The 10402-nt window shown below is 39.9% G+C and overlaps 1 long non-coding RNA gene across 1 annotated transcript; it reads left to right on the plus strand.

The window, feature by feature from the left end:
- Positions 1 to 5206: 5206 nt before the first annotated feature.
- Positions 5207 to 9547, plus strand: LOC140622391 (uncharacterized). Its single transcript, XR_012022161.1, has 3 exons — positions 5207 to 5741; positions 6663 to 6876; positions 9041 to 9547. It is a non-coding gene; the product is annotated as an uncharacterized lncRNA (long non-coding RNA).
- The last annotated feature ends 855 nt before the right edge of the window (positions 9548 to 10402 follow it).

Here is a 10402-nt window from a genome sequence, read left to right on the forward strand (position 1 = left end):
AGCCACATGAACTTAAGAATCATCGTGTCTTCACATGACTTGATAACTTACTTTGTTGTTGTTGCCAAATGATATTTCTTTGTTTGGAAAAAACACAATTCGTGTATTCATTCATGTATTGAAAACACCTTGCTTGTTTCCAGTTTTTAACAATTACAATCAAAGCTGCTATACGCATTTCTATGTAGGCATTTGTATGAACACAAGTTTTCAAATCAGTTGGATAAATTCCTAGAAGTGTGACTGCTGGGTTGCATGGCAATAATGGTTAACTTTGAAAGAAACCAGCAGACTGCCTTCTAAGTAGCTGTGCCATTTTTCATTCTCACCAGATGAATGAGAGTTCCCACTGCTCCACATCCTACCAGCAACTCTGGCATTCTCCCCATTTCGGGATTTGAGAGGTTCTGATAGGGGTGTCGTGGTAATTTTCAATCCCCTGAGGACTTAAGACATTGAGAATCTCCTCCTATGCTTCCTTCCTATCTGTCTGTGTCCTCTGGTGAAGTTTCTGTTCATACAGCCTGCCTGTTTTTGTTTGTTTTTTTAAGCTTTGAATTTTAAAACTTCTGTATATATTTTGGATACACATCCTCCATCAGATATGTGTCTTGCAAATAGTTCCAGTTGTGGCTTTCCCTTTACTTTCTCACAGCAGTGTCTTTTGTAGAACAAAAATGTTTAGCTTTAACAAATTTTATTCAATTTAATGAATTTATTAAAATTAATTCTAACTTAGAATTTTTTGTGGGTGGTTTTTTTGTTGTTTATGTCTAAAAAAACATCTCACCAAGCTCTGAGTCAGATGTGGTTTCTATTTTTTTTTCTTTTAGAAATGTTAGACTTTTACATTTTACACCCAAGTGCATCATCCATTTGGAGTCAATTTTTGTGAAATGTGTAGATTCTATTTGCAGTTATTTTTCTTTTTCTTTGCCTATAATGTTCAGTTGTTCCAGTCTCATTTATAGAAAAGGTTATCCTTTCTCCATTGAATTGCCTTCGTGCTTATATCAAAAATCAGTTGAATATAATTTCATGGGCCATTGCTTGGTTCTCTCTTAAGTTCCATTGATCTGTTGTCCACTCTTACTGGTACAGGCTTTCTTGCTTACTGTTGCTTTATAATAAGCCTTGAGATCAGATGGTGTGGGTCATGAGAAGACTCAAATATTTTTATGTTTCTTCAGTATCATGTTGACTATTTTTGATATACTGTCTTTCCATATAAACTTTAGAATGAGTTTGTTGATATATATCCACTAGTGTGCAGACATTTTTATTGGGATCACAATGGTATTGAATCTATATATCAGTTTGGGAAGAACTGACAAAATTGAAACTCCCTATCCATGAACACAAAGTAGCTCTCCATTTACCTAGATCTCCTTTGCTTTATTTCATTAGTGTTTTATATAGTTTTCAACATACATATTTTGATCATTTTATACCTAAGTATTCTCCTTTTTGGTGCCATTGTAAATAGTATTGCCTTTTAACTTAAAATTCCAATTATTCACTGCTGTCATATAGGGAAACAGTGGACTAATGCATTTTGACTTTGTTACATTCACTTATCAGTTCCAGGAGTTTTTTGTTAAATTTGGGAGGTTTTAAAAAATCAGTCATGTCATCTGAAAATGAAACCAGTTTTGTTGTTTTCCTTTCACATCTGTATACTTTTTTATTTCTGTATTGCATTAGCTAACAACTTCAGTACCTAGAAGGTGTAAAAGAGGATACTCTTGCTTATTTCTGACATTAGGGGGAATAGTCCAACATCTCACCATTAAGTATGAAACCAGTTGGATTTGTATTGTGATTGTTGTTGTTTTTCAGGGTTTGCAGGTGTCCTTCATCAGGTTGAGGAAGTTCTCTTCTTTCTTGGCATGCTTAGAAGTTTCACCTTCAATGGATGTGAGGTTTTGGCAAATGCTTTCTCCACATTAATTGGCATGATTATGTGATTTTGCCGCTCTCATCTATTGCTTTTGTGGATCGTATTAATTGATGTTTGAATGTTGAACCAGCCTTGCACATCTAGAATAAATCCCATTTGTTTGTGATGCAGTATAAGCTTTATTAGTCTTTTCAAGGAATAAATTGTATTGTTTTTCTCTATTGTCTTCCTGTTTTCTTTTTTTTTAAGACTTTATTTATTTATTCATGAGAGACACAGAGAGAGGCAGAGAGAGAGAGGCAGAGACAGGAGAAGCAGGCTCCGTGCAAGGAGCTCAATATGGGACTCTATCCCAGGACTCCAGGATCATGCCCTGAGCTGAAGGCAGATGCTCAACCACTGAGCCACCCAGGCATCCCTGTTTTCCTGTTTTCAGTTTCATTGATTTCTGCTTTGATTTTTATTATTCTGTTTCTTTTGCTTTTTTTAGATTCCTAAATTTCACATTCCTAAAATGATTCCCTTAGATTCCTAAAATTAAGGCTTAATTTAAGTTTAGTTTAGTTTTTATATCATCTTTTCTAGTGTCGATAGGTGAGTAGGGATGAGATGCCTGGGTAGACATAGTGTATCAAATTCTCTCTAAGCACTGCTTTTGTGTCATCCCACACACTTTGTTCATTGTATCTTCATACTTATTTAGCTCAAAATATATTTTTCATTGCTGTTAAGATTTCTTACTTGACCCATACATTACTTTGACAGGCATTATTAAATTGTTAATAATAATTGGAGAGTTCCAAACATTTTTCTCATATTTATTTCTAATTTGATTCCATGTGCTCTGAGAACATTGTAGATTTACAGTATTTTAAATTTGTTAATGTATGCTTGTGACATAGAATGTGGTTTATCATGGTGAATGATCCACATCAGCTGGAGAAGAATGTGTATTCTGCTGCTGTTGGATGGGGCATTCTATGAAAGTCAATTAAGAAAAGTGGACTAATAATGCTGTTTACATCATGTGTATCCTGACAGGTTTTCTTTCTGCTTTGATCTATTTCCTTATGACAGAGAAGTGTAAAAATCCCCAGGTGAATGTACTTGCAACTACTCCTCTTTTTAGTGCAATTTGTTTTGCTTTATGTGTCTTGATATCCTGCTGTCATGTGCATTCAGATGCAGGATTGACCCCTTTATCGTTGTGTAATTTACCTCTTTATCCTTGATAAATACCTTTGTTCTCAAATCTTCTTTGGTTATAATTAATACAGCTTCTCTAACTTTCTTTTCATTAGTGCTAGCCTGGCTTATCTTTCTCCATTCTTTTAATTTTGCTATAGCTACATTTAAAGGTGATTTCTTGAGACAAAAAAAAAAAAAAGAGTTCTTTAAAACCACTTTTTAAATCCATTATGATAATCTCTGTCTTTAATTCATCTATTTAGACTATTCACATTTAAAGTGGTAATCACAGTAATTGGATTGGTTTTTCCCAAATATGTCATTATTGTCATTTACTCTATCTGTACTTTGTTCATTTCTTCCCCTCTTTTTCTATTCTCTCTGGTTTAGTTGAACATAATATGATTTCATTTCATTTCCTCTTTTAACAAATCTTGGCATTTTATCTATCTTATATTTCTTTTTAAAAATGTTTGTATTTGGTTACTGTGCCCAATATGCATTTTTAAATAATCTAAATCCCCTTTGAATGTGAATCAGACTACATATTGCCAAATTTTAAAAGGATAAGTCTTATGTATATATGTGAATGCACAAATATGAATGATTTTGTATATTGTTTTCTTATATGTATGCATGTATTTTATAGGAACATGGCATGAAATATAGAGTATATGCTCCAGATGTGAATAGAAATGCACTCACAACCAATTTAACAATCAAACTAAGAAAGAGATAAAGAGAAAGAGATTATTAATTTTTGGCATCTTTAGATTGTTTCACTATTACTTCAAAGATATATACATATATATATATTTGTATAACTTTAGTAGAAATAAACTTAGTCTTTTATTTTGCAAAATTTATAAGAAGTACATTTTGAAAATATTTTAACTTTTTTCCCCTTTTCTTCATACAGTACAAACTTTATAAAAGCAGGGCCTATATTTATATCTTTCTCAATGCTCTATTTCTAACCCACATGAGAGAGAGAGAGAAGCCATCTAATAATTACTTGTTAAATGTAGGTTCCGATGAATGAATTTGTTAATAAATATTGAAGAGAAGCATGGACGAAGTGAGCTGATAAATACTGCTTAATATTTTTCATGGAGGTTGCCCCTTGATATCAGAGACTCAACATCTTATAATATATACATTTTTAATTAGATATTTTCTGCCCAGTGATAAAATAAGAACATTTTATAATGACATTCCCAAATCTCAATAAATATTTTTAACAAAACAGTGTGTTAGAAAACTATTGAGCTACTTTCATGAGACAATTAGTCATTCAGCAACATCACGTTTAGTCTTTGAAAAATGTGCTGTGGTTATAGAAGAAGGTACGCATTCTTAGATATACCTGTGCTGAAAGGCATCACTGCATCTCGGGGTGAGACTCTCTCTTCATGCATCTATACTGACTGCATTCCCACTGTGCATCTTGTAGTTAGATCTTACTTTTGCCTCTTTCTTGTTTGAAAAAATAGTTAAAAAATTATTGAGAAAAAGTGAGCTAACTCAGAAAATTGGTTATAATAAGTAAAGGAGATATCACTGCAAGTAAGCAGCAGTTAACATATTAATCGGACACCAAGAAACAATGTTTTAAGCATTTTATAGCCTAATATGATAGCTTAATTGTGTTTCTGTTGTGTTTTATAATATTAGTTATAGGTTTCAGATTGATGTGTCATATGCTATAATTTTTCTCGTGTTCAGTATTTGGAAATAGAATCTTTTTTAGCATTTAGAAGAATGTCTTTTGTTAGAAATGAATTATAATACCAAGTGAGGGTGGAGAGGAGGATCTTGTATATAGTTTCCTTAAAATATATGTTGGAAAATTAGTGGGAATTCAGGGCTATGACTAGCTCATAATGCTGCTCTCGTGGATTGGGAAGGGTCAAGGTTTGACCAGTGGACTAAATTGCACCCCTCCTTCCCTCATACAATGTCTCCCACAACCTGCAAAAAGTATGCACTGGCCCTGGGTGGGAGCAGAGCCAGGGTGTGTCAGGCCTTTGATGCTTTTCAGATGGGATCACTTAGTTTTGATGTCATAAACCAATGAGGTAGGCTCCATTATCCAAATGTTACAGACCTGGAGAATGAAGTTGGACAGGCCTGGTGAACTGCTCAAATTTACATGTCAAGTTAGTGGCAGAACAGGGACCCAAACTCAGGTCTGTCTGACCTGGAACAACTCTCCTAAGAGATAGAGAATGAGGGAAGGAGAGACAATGAGAGAGAGAGAGAGAGAGAGAAAGCAAACTCCAGAGATTAAAATCAATATTCTATGTGCTTCCTGTGAACAGGACATAAGAAATAAAGGAATTAGTGATTCTCAAAGAAAAATAATTAAGAAATATCAGGCAGTGGCTGTGTATAGAAAGGTTAGCCCTTATGGAAGTCCATTAACCTACAGTGAATTGATAAGGTGAGCCAATCACTTCTGGTTGAGGGAAAGAGAAGAAAGAAGTGATCTAACTGTGTGAATCTCCTGGAGATAAGACACTTGCAGAAGTATAGAGGACACATTGACCTTCTCTCCTTCAGCTTGCCAGTGACCAGAAAGCAAGCTCTAGTCATAAAATACTATTCCATTTCTCAAGATCAGTGCTTCTGTGGAAAGGAGAAGAAGGCTAAGGTGAGTGGCAAGTGGCATGGTCTTCAGGAGAGAATGGCTCCAAGGAGACATACGGGCAGCAATAAGACAGAGGGAGTGTGATCTCATCACTACCTCCAAGAACAGAGCCATATTCTAGGAGCAAATTCACTTGAGCCAACCTCACTCAAGAGACAAATTCATAACTCCCACATAGATTCTTAAGTCATTGTTGAGAGTGTCATTGTTAATGGGACCCAGCCGACTCTGCTCTAAACAACTCTTCTCCCCCTATGGGAAATGATACGAGCAGCCAAATTAGAATCAAAATGCAAGAAGGCAGTCAGGGAAGGGGTGCAGATATATGACTTGAAGATTCTATGCATCAGATGGGCATGGACAGCTGTGGCCTTCTACCTCACAGGATGCCTTCCTTCCCTGGGACATCTATTCTGATAGACTCCCTCAGAGGTACTGGGATGGGCTCTACACCCACTAAACTTTATGGCTTGTTTTGTTTTTTGACATTTCACAGGGCAACCAGTTCCCCTGTATAGGAGATACCATAAATATTTGATTTCAACACAAGATAACATGCAGCTGAAGTAAGAAAGGAAGCTCTTACTGAGACTCAGATCGAGGACAGGGATTTTAAATTTCATGGGAAATGGTCTGCTGATTTTGGTTCCCCTCAGATAATTTGGGTCAACAGCCCAGGGTGACTTTGAAAATAGTAACAGTCTCCAGTCTTATGGCAAGAAGAACCATGTCCTGATCTAGCAACATCATAGGGCACGAAGATCCTAGTTACTCAGGTCACATTAACAGGGGACCCATTATCCTGGGCTGGTGCATGGCAGGCAAGGGTCTGTGACACACCAGGGTGGGTGCAGAAGTGATGTGTCCTGAGACTCAGGGTGTGGCAGGGCTTCCACAGTGAGTGCCACATGATATCCCCTGCAGGACCTTGGGCCAGCTGTGCTGTCTTCTGGAAGGAAGAGGGCATGGATTGACTCTGAATCAGCCCAGAAGCCAAAGAAGGGAAAGTGGAAATTTCAGGAAGTCTTGAGACCAACGAATGAATCACAGAGAACAGACAGTCGTGGTCTGGTGCTGTCCATCCATGGACAGAGCCTGGAAGACACCTCTCTCCAGATGGCACTTAGCTCTTAGCACGGTGGGTAATTCAGACCAGGTCACATGTGCTACCTGCGTGGATCAAACACCATGAGTCCTGGGCGCTCCAGGAGCATCGACTCTGCTGCCCCTGTACCATCCCTGTTTCTGGAAGTGCAAGAGCAAAGGGCGTGAGGCAGGCAGTTGTTAGAAAGGCTGGTTTCATGCTGGCTATGTGGGTACCCACGCTGTGCGTCTGCTGAGTGTGGTCTCCCAGGCAGCTGAAATCATCACCGCCCAAATGAGGGCAAGCACCACTATTTCCATGGAGCTTGCTCTGCTGAGGGGGACCAGGGCCAGCCTGGCAGGGGGACAGTGTCGTGGTGAGAAAGGAGACCATGGCTGGGAGGCTGGGCAGCTGCCTGGGAGCAAGGCGCTCTGTTTCTCCAGGGCAGTATATTATTTGCTTTCTCTGAGTGCTCCTCACCTGGAAATGGGGTCGAAAATCTGGCAAGTGAGGCAAGCCACAGTCATGGGCAGAACCCTGAGCTCTCGGGCTCTGGTCAGTTCTTCAGAGCTCATGGGTCAGCATTCTGTTGTCAGAGCAATCTGGCCCCTGTCCCCCTGTGTACCCATATCTCAGGGCGTCCCCATGCTTGGCCACGTAGAGAGGCTGCTCGTGGGGTCACAGGTGACAGGCCTAAGAGGGGCCTTCATCACCAGGGATGCAAACCTCTAACATACTTCCTGGACCTCTGTCCACTGACAAACCGGCCAGGCTGAGTTCTGTCTCAATCAGGGAAGATGGGTTGTTCATTTTATGATGAAGATGGCACATCTCTTCCACCCGATGCAGGGACCAGGGGAACCACCCCCACCCCCGAGGTTGGCATCACAGGGCTGGGCTTGTTACTATATAGAAATGCACCTTGTCAAGGTAAGGTTCAAGCTCTCTATTCACTGTCCTGTTGCTATTAAGTCAGAGAGTGAGACACGGGAAACCAATGTCCCTGTGATGTTCCTCTAAGCAATTTAATCTCTGAAGAAAAGGACATTGCAGCCACTTGCACAGAAACCACAATCCAACTCATGTTAATAAAATCTCAAACATGCATGGAGGGCCCCAATCTTGTGCATCCCAGAAGAGAACCAATTAAATCAGAGCTAGGTTAACAAAGGGCCTCTCATCCTTGTGTGCGAAGGGCTGCCTTTGAATGGAAACACCTCCTATAACACTACAGCCCCACGGGAGACACCTGGCTCCTCTGCATGGCTGTGGGCAGAGAGGAGGCTGGGAAATCCAGGCTGCAAACCACGTGGCCAGGCCAAGGGCATGGGGTCACTGTCACCATTCAGGCAGGCTCACTGTTGCCCACCAGGTGGGGAGGTTGACCTGCAGAGAGAGGGCCAGCCTCCATCCTGGGCTCTGGAGGACCTAGTGAGAGTCCCCAATGAGGAACTCAGGATTCTGAGCCTATCCCCTGGGACTTACTGCCTCTTTGCTCCCCACCCAGGGGATAGTCAACAAGGTCAACTGGTCTTAGCAGCCCCTTCCAGGGCATGGATATTCCCTCCTTTCCAGGCTGCCAGCCCTGGGAGCTGACACTCACCCCAGCAGCACAGCACACAGCACAGTGAATGGAAGAGGAGTTTGCTGAGGGTTGTTTCACTGCACAGAGAATTTCAGAGTGGTGTGTGGAGAGCTATGGGAGGCTGCAGGCCGGAAAGAAGTCCTCTGCTGGGAGCCCTGGGCGCAGGCTCTGGCTGACATGTGGTGCACACTGTGGAAGCCCCCCCACCCCTGCCGAGTCTTCAGGACACATCCCTCTGCATCGAGCTGGGTTCTCACCAGGGGGATGCAAACCAAGAGACCCACTCTGGTCTCAAATGGGGTTGAGGTGCTATTCTTTTACTGACTCAGTGGTATAAGTTGCTGCCTGAACTGTGGTCCCTGATGCAGGTCATGTATTTTTAAAATTTTCTTAGTTTTCTTGAGACAAACTTGACATATAAAGCACTGCAAACATTTCATACAAACCTTTGATGAACTTGTATGTAGGCACACAGACTCATGATACCAGCCCCACAATCAAGGAAGGGGACATACCCAGCACCTCCTAGACTATCCAGGGCCCCTCTGTTCCTTTGGTTTGGTTTGGTTTGTTTGTTTTACTTTTTTTTGTTTTTATGTGTGGTAAGAACACTTGACATATATATCATTTTAGGAAAGTTTGGAGTAAGCTTCAAAAATGAAAATGACTAGAAGGTCTAAAAGTGTGAGAGGTTCCTAGGGACCAGGTTGGCCTCCACCCACACCTGAGGGAAGAGGCACTGATGTCCCAGGCAAGAAAGCTCCAGAAGCCTCAGAACTCACCAAAACCAACTAATGCAAACCTGCATCCAAGACACACCCAACATGCTGAGTTCTGAAGGACATAGCCGTATCACAAGAGAAATAAAAACTGAATTATCACACTCTTTTTGGCACTGGGCACATTTTCATTTTACCTAAACATTTAGACAATTTTAAACAACATAATTCCCAGATCAAAGTCATAAATACTTAGGAACTTGCCTGTTGTCTGGGATATCATGATTGTATAATGATGGCTTTCATTACAGGAATCACAGAGATTCTATAATGCTTTCCAAATAAAATGCCTAGTGTTGGTGGTATAGTGGTGAGCATAGCTGCCTTCCAAATAAAATGCCTATTTTTTAGACTCTTTGGGACCCAGTTTAATTTAAAATCCAAATTGCCTGAGTGATTATTGTAATTTATTAATTATAATAAGCATAGCAAATGAATTATTAATATTATCAATAAAAATTACACATGCCATGAAATGAAATAATTATATATTCCTATTTATAATAATTAGGGACAAAGCAAGTCAAGAATCCAAAGCACTCCGAGTCTAGGTTGTAAATATGGACAAGAGGCACATGTTTCTTTTTTGTTGACTTTCGGAAAGGCTGGTAGTTCCTTTGCCCAGGATACCGCTGAGCCGTATTTGTGTCTGAGATCACAATGCTCCAAAAACCATTTTTCTGACCTTCACATTTGACTTTGATTCTGCATCAACCATTTAAATAGGAAAATAGTAAGGTGGTGTGAGTCAGATAAAGCCTATTCCTGGGCAGATTTGTAAAATGGGAAGAAGATGCTGGTGTTTGCCACGGGCATATGGAGGAGATAAAAGTCAGATAAAAACCTTTTTAAAGACAGAAAATAATGAATATAAGGAGAAAAGGAGATGTATGTTGTTGTTGTTTTTTCTTAAGTGCAAAGAAAAAGTTTTTTAAAGGAAAAAATGTATTTTTTCCTTCCCTGAGAAGCTGTCTGTCCTGGCCCTTTCAGATTAATCGAGCGTTTAAGTGGAGGGCTCCTTGACATTTTGAAGAGTGGAGAGTGAAGTGGTTCAGCTCTGACACCAGGCCTGCGGTAGCGAGTTTTTCTTGCATTTAATGGGATGCAGGGTCATTTCCCAGGAGCTATTTGGAGGACCTTTGTAGCTTCAAAATGCGATTCCTTCCTCAGAAGTGCCTAAAGCTGATTATTAAGCATAATTCATAAATTCTTCAGA

This window comes from Canis lupus, chromosome 31, assembly GCF_048164855.1.
Source record: "Canis lupus baileyi chromosome 31, mCanLup2.hap1, whole genome shotgun sequence".
NCBI lineage: Eukaryota > Metazoa > Chordata > Mammalia > Carnivora > Canidae > Canis > Canis lupus.